The sequence below is a fragment of the Mastigoproctus giganteus genome, chromosome 7, assembly GCF_048544385.1.
Source record: "Mastigoproctus giganteus isolate SK-2022 chromosome 7, ASM4854438v1, whole genome shotgun sequence".
Taxonomy (NCBI): Eukaryota; Metazoa; Arthropoda; class Arachnida; order Uropygi; family Thelyphonidae; genus Mastigoproctus; species Mastigoproctus giganteus.
Window position 1 is genome coordinate 62,613,693 of NC_143581.1, and position 12,428 is coordinate 62,626,120.

Sequence of the window (12,428 nt, forward strand, 5' to 3'; positions counted from 1 at the left end):
TAGGCTATGATTAGTCACCAGGTCTCGATACCCTGTGACGTGTTTAAGGCAGATCTCGTAATTACCATTATAAAATTAGCTAAATATCAATGAAAATTAACTTTAAAAAATGATATCTATAATATTATAAAAATAAAACTGTTACAGGAAAACCTATAACAAAATAATCCAACAATATACTAAATAAATCAAATATTTAAAAGCAATAATCAATAGTAATCCAATCCATTTAACTGAGGAGCCCTGACGAAGCGTATCCGCTGTTGTTTGATATCAAACAATATTGTTTGATTACAGTCATTTTTTTTTTGCAAAGCAAAGGTATTGCGTCAGATAACGCTTCTATTGCATTCGACAGTAATTGCAAGATACTGCGTCAGATAGCACTTCTATTGCATCAGCCGTATCTATAAATACAGCGTTGCAAGGGTATACACGCTTATTAGTATCCTGTTTTGCGGAGGTGTAAGTATGGCTCCATATGTTCGGTGGACACCAAGAAAAAAAAGTGTAGCTATTGCTCTGTCCCAGGAAGGGCTTTCTACGCGTGCTATCGCTGATTAAATAGGCTGCCTCCAGTCAACAGTATCCCGGTTACTGAAATTAAAGCGTGAAACCGGTGATGTGAAGAGAAGACCTGGATCAGGCCATAAGGGAGTGACTACGCCTTCCCAAGATCGATATCTGAAACGGCTATGCCTTCGTAATCGCCATGCTAGTGCTCCTGATCTAAGACTTTGAGATGGCCTCTGGTATTGAAACAAGTGTACGAACTATTCTGTCCAAAGACGGCTTTCGGAATGTGGTCTGCATGCCTATCGGTCCAAGAAGAAACCTTTGTTGGCCCAACAAATGAGGAAGAAGCGACTTGCTTGGGCTAATACGCATGTTTCATGGACAAAAGACTATTGGGAAACCGTCATCTTTTCTGACGAATCGAAATTCAATTTGCATGGCTCGGATGGGAAGCGATATGTCAGAAGACGAAAATCGGATGCATACCATCCTAACTGCATAACACCGACTGTAAAGTTCGCCTCAGGTCAGATTGTCAGTGGATGCATAACAAGCAAAGGGGTGGGATGAATTAAGTTTATTAATGGAACGGTGAAAGCAGAAATATACACTGCTATCTTGGAGGAGTGCCTGAAACCCGTTATTAGGGATCACCACACAGACATCGAAAACTGCATTTTTCAACAGGACTGAGCACCTTGCCACACAGCAAAATTGGTAAGTTTAACGCTATTTAGATTTAATGATGAGTTTGTCTTCTTGTCTTACAAGACTAAATACACAAATTTTTTCCGTCGTTTTTCTCCCTTAAGGTGCAGTCATACCTCAGAAATGCTGCCATTACAGTGCTGGAATAGCTGGCCCGGCAACAGTATAGATTGAACCCTATAGAAAATTGCTGCTATATAATATCGTCTAAAATTGCTCAGAAGACGCCAACAAGTAAGATTCACCGCAAGAGAGCATTATTCATCCAGAATCAAGAAGTTTATTAACTCTATGCCAGATCGTTGCAAGGCTGTAATTGCAGCTCGAGGAGGAACAACAAAATATTGAGGAGTGATTTTGTTGATTTACAGTAATAATACTATTACGTTAACTTGTCTTTTCAAAGTATTCATAATTAAAGATATTTACTGGATTTACACTTGTCTTATTTCATTCTCATTTCAGTTTATACACGTAAATGCAATAAAATGTACGTTTGGTTGTCGTGATTGCCATTCACATGATTTATTTCCATTAATTACGCATATTTATGGCCAGGTGCATCAGGTGGTGTCTTTTTATTGGATTCATTCACAGAGATATATATCGAATCTAACAAATGCATTTAGAACATTTCTGCAACCCACAATGCAGCGCAAAACACATTATGTCAACATTATTTGTAAAATTCTCAAGTTATGCAGTTTTTTTTTTGTCCGTCACTGTATGTACACGGCATTCACGTAGAGAGTAATTCGATGTCAGTATGGATAAACGTCGTGAGTTAACCGACTTTGGAAGAGGGATGATAGCGGGTGCCCGAAGCATGGGTCACTTTATCGCGGAGGTCGTACAGAAATTGCACTGTTCCCGTTCGACAGTATCAAGAGTGTATCGGGAATACGCCATTTCCGGAATAACATCTCATGGTGAACAGTGCAGTGGGCGGAGAAAGGTGGTGGATAAACGTGGCAGTCGACGTCTGTCTCGCATTGTTTAAGCCAACCGGAGAGAGACAATGGCACAAATCACCCCCGACTTCAACGATGGTGGTGGTGCCAGAAACGTCTCCACCAAGACCATCAGGTGATCATTAGCCGCAGTATGTTAAGGGAGTCGCCGACCCACCAAACAACCACTGCTAACACTACGACACAGGACTCTACGCCTAAACTGGGTGAAAGAACACTGGCACTGGATCTTGGATGATTGGAGACGGGTGTCCTGGTCCGATGAATCCCGTTTCCAGTAATTTCGAGCGGACGGGAGTGTGCCTTTATGGCAGAAACCACACACGAAGCTATGTACCTGTCATGTCAACAAAGAACTGTTCAGGCAGGTGGACGGTCGGTAATGGTCTGGGGCGTGTTCAACTGGCATACGTTGGGACCTCTAGTACGTCTAGACTCATCTCTGAACGGTCCAGGTTACGTGTCCAAGGATGGACACGTAATCTGGATTCAGACCATCTGAATTCCTTCATAGTCATCGTGCGCCCAGTGCAACGGACTCTTCCAGCAGGACAATGAGTCTCCCCACAAAGCCCTGGCGACTAGAACATGGTTCGAAGAGCATTCCGCAGATTTTACCACCATGGAATGGCCTCCCTGTTCACTGGACATGAACCCTGTGAAGCATCTTTGGGATGCTGTGGACTGGTCCGTTCGAACTTTGGATCCTCCACCCAGGAATGCTACGGAATTATGGACAGCGGTGCAGCAAGCAGGGATGGAAATACCTGTGGAACGCTTTCGTGAACTAGTGGGCTCAATGTCTCGCCGTGGGACTGCCCTTATCCGAGCGAAAAGTGGGCCTACCCCTTAACATGTAGGTATCCCACGATTTCTGTCCACTCAGTGTATACTGTGATGCACTTACGGAAGAGTAAGTCCTGTTAGCCTGCTCTCGCCAGTGTATTTCCTATGTAGGTTTTCAGCCTTTGAGAGGAGAAAATATTCTTTCTGGCGTTGCAATATAAACGAGGAGCGTAGCAAGTATGTGGAAGCAGCATTCTGATATTGGGGTAACAGTGCGTTGTGTTTAAAGAATGCATCCAATACATTATAAAAATATAGTGGAAAGTGTAGAAAGAGTCCAGAATATGTTGTATAAATCAATAAACACTTCGAAATCCTTTGCATTTGAATTCACACATCTGTTTAGGATGAGCTCCTGCAAGGTGATTAACGAATTATGCGAAAAAAATCTGTCCCTCCTCTGTCGACTAAAAGCTGGATGAGGATATGGTAAAAGACAGGAAGGAAACGTTCTTCTTGAAATAATCTGGTGCGTCTGATGTTTTTTTCTTTATGTTACTTTATTCACAACCCATGCACTCGCTCGATCCTCTGTAAAACCTGGTTAGGTTTTGCAGAGCATCGAAAGGAAGTCCCCACAGATTGTACAGAGTCTATGCTGTAAAGAATATGCAGACAAGAATCCTTTTGTCTTTCTGAAGTGGTCATTCTACATATATTGTATATGTACCTTAAGACACTGAAGCGCCGCTGATTACACTGGAGAAAAATGGTGCACCTCATAGATTTCGATAAGCTGAATTCAAATTGGAAGTCAGATACTGCAGAGTACCTACAGATTTAGAGAAGAATGCAGGTTGTGCTTATTAAACTTTTAATGAAATTTTAACAAGTATTATGATAAAACGGCGTAAAAAATATAGTAATTTTTTCGCTTTCTTTTCTTTTGTAGTGATGAAGAGCCTCTTCTCAATGTCCAGCTATGGTCTGCCAGCATCCTTCCTTGATAACGTCTCCATGACAGCAATATCTTGATGAAAACGTTCACCATGTTCGGCACAAACGTGTCCAAACTTATTTTAGAAAAAGCCTAAATGGGACTGGAAGAAGTATATTTTTAAAGACATATTGTAACGGACATTTTGTTAGGCTTGTAATAAATCCTCAATCAACGTTTGATAGCAGTCAGCTCTGTTGCCTAAAAATGTCCACAAACTTTTATGAAAGATTTCACTGTTGTGAAATCTTTCATGAAAGTTTGTGGAAAGGTTTTTCATGAAAAGCTATTCTTATAGCTTTATCACAAAGCTATAAGAATAGCATTTTCATAATTTTATAAAAAATATTGACCATACTTACAGCTCTCCCAATGGCAGTGCGGATATTGGGATGCTGTGATTAAAGCTAGTCATTCACGCTCAAGGAATATTGCGAAACTACTCAAGGATAAAGATGCGCAAGCAAACTGTAGAATGTGTGGGCACTCTCGTTAAAAGTTTTCGTGGCATGAGTTGGACTTCAGTGGCTTTCAGCCAAAGCAGAATCTTTACACTTGGGTCAGATTTCACTACTTGTTCTTTTTTCAGTGGGACATCAATAATTACTTTCACTGCCCATGCCTCCACATGGCGGCCTGAAGAGAAACCAACAATCTTACTCTTACAGGAGCCCTACTCTTACAAAGGGGGATTGTCAAGGGGCTGCCATCTATAACCAGAATAATCCAGTCTGAAGTGATTACAAAAGGACAAGGGGGATATGCTATTGCCCGAGTTTGGGCTACAATAGCCATTATTCATATAACTTTACAATGACAGAAATAACTGGCCTATGCGCCACCCATGCGACCTGCGCATGTGTTGAGGGTTCCACATGACAGCTTCATCTAATAAGCCTCCATTCACAATGTAGTCAGGACTTCCAATCTACAGATTCGTATGTCAATTATTTGACTCATGATATTAATAAACTAAGGGACACTGACCTCTCATTGCAGTTGACACGAATACAAACTCCACCATGTGGAACAGTGCACGTATGTGCCCCAAAAGCGATTTGAAGAGGTGACACTGGCACACAATATGCTAAGTCTAAAGAGACTAAGCCATCCACCCACCTGTGTTACACCTATGGTCTACTCCTTCATAGATTTCACCATGGTCACTAGTTCCCTAAGCAGAAAAGTAACAGAATGGAAAAGGAACCTTCCCTCAGACTTGGAAGAAGACATTACTCAAAAAATTGATCAAAAACCATACCAAGCGTGCACTGGATCCAAACTCGTATCGGCCCATTGCCCTGCTGCCAATTTTAGTTTACTAAAGGGCGTTCTGCAGAAGATGCGATGACAGATCTAGTCTCCATAGCGACAAACACCACCAAGAAGTACTTGCCTGCCCTCCTTGTTGATTCCAAGTAGCCCAAAGAACACCCAAATACCACTTCCTTGGCGTATGCAGATGACCTTATCATGCTGGTAGAGGGACACTCCAGAGCCAAAATAGAACAACAGGCCAATGCAATCATGACAGACCGCCAAGACTGGACTAGTCAGCATAAGCTACAGATACCCCCCAAACAAGACAGTACAGATGCTCATCAAGAGGAAATTGCAGCCCGGAAATGCCACCCACTATAGGGTGCAATTAAAAGGGTGGCCAGCAAAAAATATCTTGAAGTAATATTTGATTGCAGACTCTTTCCTCCAACATGTCAAGTATGCCAAAGAAAAAGTCAAGACGTATATTGACATTTATATTACAAGTGTATTGTGTTTCAAATCATAACATACGGAGTAGGGGCATAGGGTGCACAGAGTCAACATATATGCTGTGAGAAATCAACTACTACAGGCCCAAAGGGCTACCCTCCTAGCAATGACCAGGACCTGCAGAACCTCCACCTTTGCACTCCAGGTCCTTACCGGCAAGATTCCCCTTGATATGGAAGTTGCTTATCACCAGATAAAGTTTCTCCGCAAAAGGAACATACAGGACAATGCTCACAACATCCAGATATATCTCAACATACCTGCTAAACAAGACCAGACTAGAGAACAAGATGATGTTAGTCTCCAGATGGCAGGGGAAATGGAACAACACACAGCACGAAGCAATCATCCGTAAATTCTTACCAGTAGTAACTGATAAATGCAAAAACCGCACTAAACGAGAGAGAGAGAGAGAGAGAGAGAGAGAGAAAGAGAGAGAGAGAGAGAGAGAATCTGTATTGCAACCTAAAAAGATGTTACAGAGAACTTGCATGATGTCACGCAGGCCAGAGGTTAACAATGCCAGGAAATATAATGTGAAGTAAAAAAAAAATCAGTCCAATTAATGCCATTGCATGAAAAGCACCTTTCTATATCTTTTATCACATGCGAATTTGTTAAGATCAGCATCAAGATTGTAGACCTGGGAGAGCATCTGAAAAGGGAGGAATGATCTGTCAGGAAAAGTATCTAATTCCGGGTGATCAGTCTAGGGGTTGTCCAGCAGCATGTATCCCATATGGATGGCTCGAAGATAAATCCCGCAACCATTCTGACCGTGACGACCAACCTTCGGAAATCAGTAAGCTCGGAAAGACGGGGAATCCCCATTGCATTTGCTAATGCTATTGTTCTAACTTGTGGCGGCAGATTAGATTTCCAATTAGCCCATTTCAGTAGCCAATATTCAGATGCAATGAGAGGCTGTTTAGTCGTTTGGGTGGCTGAGGCCCAGACTTCCGACGCATACAGTAAAGGTGGGTAGATAATTGTTCTGATGTATTTCTTGATTATTTTGGGATCTTTATTATGCAACAAATTTTGTTTCGTTGTGCAACGAAGACTCGAAGCCCGTGAGGCAAGTTTATCCAGCTGCGTATTAAAATGGAGTTTAGGGTCAAACATCACACCTGTCAGAATGTGAAGTAACAACAGTCTTTCTAACAACAGGGATTTGAGTGTTACCAAAAATGGGAACAATCACAGGATTGGTCTTCAGAGAGAACATCATCATCTTGGTCTTCCCGGAATTGATTATCAGACCAAAGTGCTGTACAAATGATGCTATTTCCAAAAGACTATTATTAATAATTTGGTCAGTGGTCGTGAAGAGGTTGGGACTGGGTCCAATTGAGGTAAGAATCTTAAGGTCAACTGCACAGGAGATGATTTTTTGGTTATTAAGCACAAGTGGGGCAATAATTGCTGTGAACAACAATCCAGAGAGGATATCCTCCTGTGGCACTCCAGCGGTAACAGTCCTCCAATAGCCTCTTCCTCCAGTGTCAAGTCGCAAGAACCTCTTGCTAAGGAGAGCAGATAGAAAGCATAGCATGTCTCCCTTGATGTTATAGTATGATTGTAAATGCCATAAAAGAGAATGGACATTCACAGCATCAAACGCAGCCCCAATATCTATACACGTCAAATTATAGCTGTGAAGGATATCCAGATAAGACATGTGATCTGACATGTCAAGTATTGGGGGCAGCACACTTGACGGTCGAAATCTCATAATGTGGCCCATCCATTGGTCAATATCAACAAGGATTTGGTTGCTAAGGCACCTATGACGATAGGGAATTTTCCCCATATGAAGCTGAGCACTGAAAAAATTAGCAATCGCTGATGATTTTTGTCTGTTGAAATGGACCCGTGCTTTTGCGTACAAAATTCGATCACCAACATCATTTGTCTCCTCCCATATTTTGTGCAGTTGTTTCAGTTGAAGAAATGCATTGAGGTCCTTGTTCCACCACGCCCTTGAGTGGAGGGGGGGAGTGATTTTAACCTTGGAGGCAGAAAAGTTTGCAACAGTATTGTTGCAAGCGTGACCTCACATCCTGCGAGGGCATGCCAAGGAACGAGTGTAGCAGCCATAAGGAATTTTTCAGTATTTAGAAACTTTGCACTGATGATTGTGGACGTTTTACTCCGCTTATAAACAGATTAGTATGACTTATGAACAGTCTCTTTGCATGGAGGCAGTAAAATTTGCGAAACAAGAGGGTCATGATCAGAGTTAAAAGGTGTTTCGGAGAGGGGGGGGAGTCACACAATGTGCATTGTGTGGATGAGAACATAAGGTCGAGCTGGTTAGTTCCTCTAGTGGGCATGTCATTGACAAGGAGAATTTCAGTGGATTTCATATCTTCAATTAGGTCAGCAGGGACTCCATGCCAAACTTTTCGTTTTGGGAATTGAAGAGGACCCTACCTGTGTTTGCGGCGGTCTGGAGAGCTGGCAACATCTAATATATGATTGCCAGCTTTATGACGACCTCCGCAACATCTTAATAACAAAGATCCTATATTGTCGTAGAGAACGGGAACACAACATACTGGATACAAAACAAGAGTACCTGGCTTTCTCCTGCTACGCCCAAGAGCTCTTCGCAAGAAGACTTGTGCTCGCTGAAATGGAGCACAACTGAACCCTATACATGACAACCAGGAATAACAACTGAGCCTACTTTATAAAGGACAAGAACTGACTTGACTAAACTGGACGGGACCTGGTCCCATGAGTGATGTCCCAAATGGGAACACCAATGCCACTGAAGACCAACTGCAGCTTGCTGTTCGCCATCTTGGCTCTCAAACCATGCTCCCTTGCATGGTCCTATCTTTTCTTCTCTCCCACGGCAGGGGAGGGGACGGTATCTTCCGTCCCCTCATCTCCTTGCCACTCCCCTCTTCGCCTGGTGGGGCATGGGCCTGCCCCACTGATTATCTGGGGTCGCCTTCTCTATCGTCCCCATATTTCTGTCTTTTCCCCCCAGCCTTCTGTCTCCCCCAACTCTACCTAATACGCAAGTGTATACACCACATAACTTAAAATTTAATAATGACTAAATTTAACTGCGTTCACACTAAACTCATTTGGCCTTTCTACACAAATTTTCTTAACCCCACTGAGTGAAAATTTTATTTTATTATATATATATATTTATTTATTTATTTTTATTAATTTTTTTTATTGTCCTAGCCACTGAAATCTCAGGAAATTAGGTGGCAGGACCTGCCAGAGTAAATATTTCAATACTAGTGTATCTGGTCTGCCTCCACGAGGCATAGTGTGGACAACGTTGGGCCCCAGCAGGGGTCTAGCGGCTAAATGGCCAGAAGAACAACGATACACAACACTACACTCATACAATATCCATACACTTTTAAATCTCTGGCCTTTACAGTGAACTGTTACACCCACAATGAAAGCAACGCGGAGATGGGGGGGAAACTCTTGGTGCCGTTAGACACGAACACACTATACACTATTCCCTCCCAATCCCTTTCCCCATTTTCTCCCTACTATACTTCCCCAGATCCTCGTCATTATTTGGCTACTGCTGGGGATGCTCAGCAGGAGCCAGATTGTGAATCTGGCGTGCCTCTGCGCAGCTAGAGACGAGAGACATGGGGGGGGGGGACATTCAAACTGGTGTTTGTCTCCTCCTAGCTGCTAAATCGCCAGTTCCGACTCAACACAACAAAACATCGCACCTTCACATATATCAATACTACACACAAATGGTCGGCCATGGCACTTACCTCACCACCAGATGACAAAGCGGCGAATGGGGGGAACCCTAGAACCCGCAGAAAATCCACTAATAATAATAATAACGATCCAACACATCACCCCGGGATGCAAGATGCTCACCCAGACTGAGTACACTCGCAGACACGACCAGGTAGCCAGGATAATACATCAGAAGCTAGCAAGGAAATACCAGTTGATCGAAGTAAGTGTACCGTAATACGAGTACGAATCCCAGGCAGTACTAGAGACCCTAACCCACAAGCTGTACTAGGACAGCGTCATAACAACGGATAAGACAATACCGCACAATAGACCGGACATAACCCTTGTGGATAAGAAGGAAAAGGCTACCTATCTGATTGATATAGCGGTACCCAATCCTGGAAACTTGCAGAAAACCCATGGGAAAAAGTCAGGAAGTACACGAACCAAAGATAGGAGATCAAAGAGATGTGGCATATGCAACAAATAACGACTATCCCGATTATCGCGTCAACCACAGGTATGGTGCCAAATACCTACAAGGAACTCCAGAAAGTCACAATCCTGAACACCTGTAGGATAGCCAGAGAGTTCCTCGACCAACAGTAACACCAGACATAACAACAACCACCCTGTGTGCTTGGCAGCAATACCCGAACGTTAACTCTACATTTGAAAGATAAAATATATGAAATGTGAATTATTTTTGCATGGATAACATTTCCGGGGAAGGGAGCTGCCCGACCTCGAACTCGGCATGCCCATGGCTGTACTTGTATAAATGTCTGTGCAATAATGATGCGTTAATAACGCTTCCATTTGACAGTTGACGATTAAAACAATTAATAGTTCAGCAAACGTAAAAATGGCGCTTAAAGCTATTGAAACTGAGTTTAACTGTACTTTATTATCTTGGTATGGCCAGTGTACATTATTTGATTTGTAAAAGAGTGTGTTAACTTGAGTCACTCAATCTTGCAAAGAACAGTGCAAGTGATGAACTACTATAAATACTTGTGTACATATTGCATATATATTACTACATATGGCGTATTTAAAATAATATTGTATTTAACTCTATACACAAAAAAAAAAAAAAAAACCCTTTCCTTTTGATTTTTTTTGCTCCACTGACAATGCAGTAAAACCACACACAAATTTTTTTCTTTACACACTTCATCCAGAAAGAGAATCTGTAAATGCTACCAAATCTCTATTAGACTTTTTTTAATGTAGGAACGATTGTACGTGGACATAAAGATTACCTAACCTGATCCAGACAGATTATTTTTTCTATACGAGGGCACATGGTGGTTTCCCAAGGAACTACCAAGATTTCACGTGCAAGCGTTACAGGGAAAGGCATACGAGGGAAAGTTTGACGAATCGATATCGGATTTACGATATTACTCAAGGACGTTGTAAAACTAGAACGTGTCGAGAGAGGTCAAAAACTTTACTTTTAACTATTCTGCTTACACTGAGATCAATAAAACTCTATTGCTAGCTATAACAGCTAGATGGCAGCACATGGAACGGCAGTACCCGACAAGTGAATGCACTGATGAGAGCACAAAAATTCCATTTTTGAGTTTTATATTCCGTTTATGAAATATAAAAATTCATTCTAATTCCAGAACTCCCTTTACTGTGCTCACAACGGATCGGGATACTTTAAGAAAAAAAATATAAAAATACCATTCAATCAGTCACATGATTTATACCAGTATTATTCTGACTTGAGTGCTTATTTGACATTGTTGGTCAGTCTGCTATTTTGAGATGATATTTATGGCCATTAATGGCCATTTCTCGATACTTCTCTGAGTTTTACCCATATGTTCTCTTAAAGGCCACTATGACCATTGTCACTTCTAATAAAAGCAATGCATTCCTGGCACGCAAGTAAAGAATCCGTGTCATTAACTGTATTAATATAGCTACAGTTACTGCCGCATTTCCAAACCGCTCTACTTATTTAATCGGGTACCCATAAATCATCTCTTGCTAATTGTCAAAGAAAAGGAACTGTATGAATTAGGTAAACCATTTCCAATATTAATTACAGCAATGACGCAAGTCTACAAGCGCACATTCCGGATACGTAGTTCGTTATTTTCTTAATTTAAGAAATGGAAAAGGTTCACTGTTTAACATAATGAGCAACTTGCTTTTGCGCGCGAAACAGAGATGTTGAGTATATTTCCATACGTTTACTTCATGACAGCTTTAATAGTTGCTGTTTGGATATGTTAGATGTGAAGGCAGGAAATAAAAAAAAATCGCCCCAGAGAGAAAAGGGAAATGAAGGAGAGCGACAAATCAAAAAATATGAAAAAAAAAAGAGAGTAAAATACATGATTAGTAAAGAGAGAGTTAGAAAAAAACAGGAAGAAATGAAGGAGTAAAACGACGAACTGTAAACACAGAGCGAATCGGGATGTGGTGCTCTCTCTTGCCTTCTCTCTTAACAAAAGTGGGGATGGATTAATGGGATATTAGATTACGGAATGCTTTCATTTCACTCTAGAAGCAGCCATAACTAAAAATGATTGATTATTTTAGGTGCTGAATCATTCCAACAGTTTTTGTGGCCAATAAAAAAATGACAATCCTCATTCTACTGCATGAAATCTCTAGTCAGCTATCACAAGGGGTTTTTTTTATTATTATTATTAACACTGACCATTTTATTATTATTCTTATTATTATTATTAACAAATTAAGCTATTGCTTTTTTTTTAATTTATTGTTATTATTATTTTATTATATCCACAGTTAGTTACCAAGGTAAACAGCTCTAATTTTTATCGAAAGAGTGATGATAATCATGAAAGACTACAGTGGGATACATGAGCTATCATACAATAAATAAAGAAAAACATACTGCAATGCTTACATTTTTACAGCTGGTCTTGAAGATAATAAAGCTT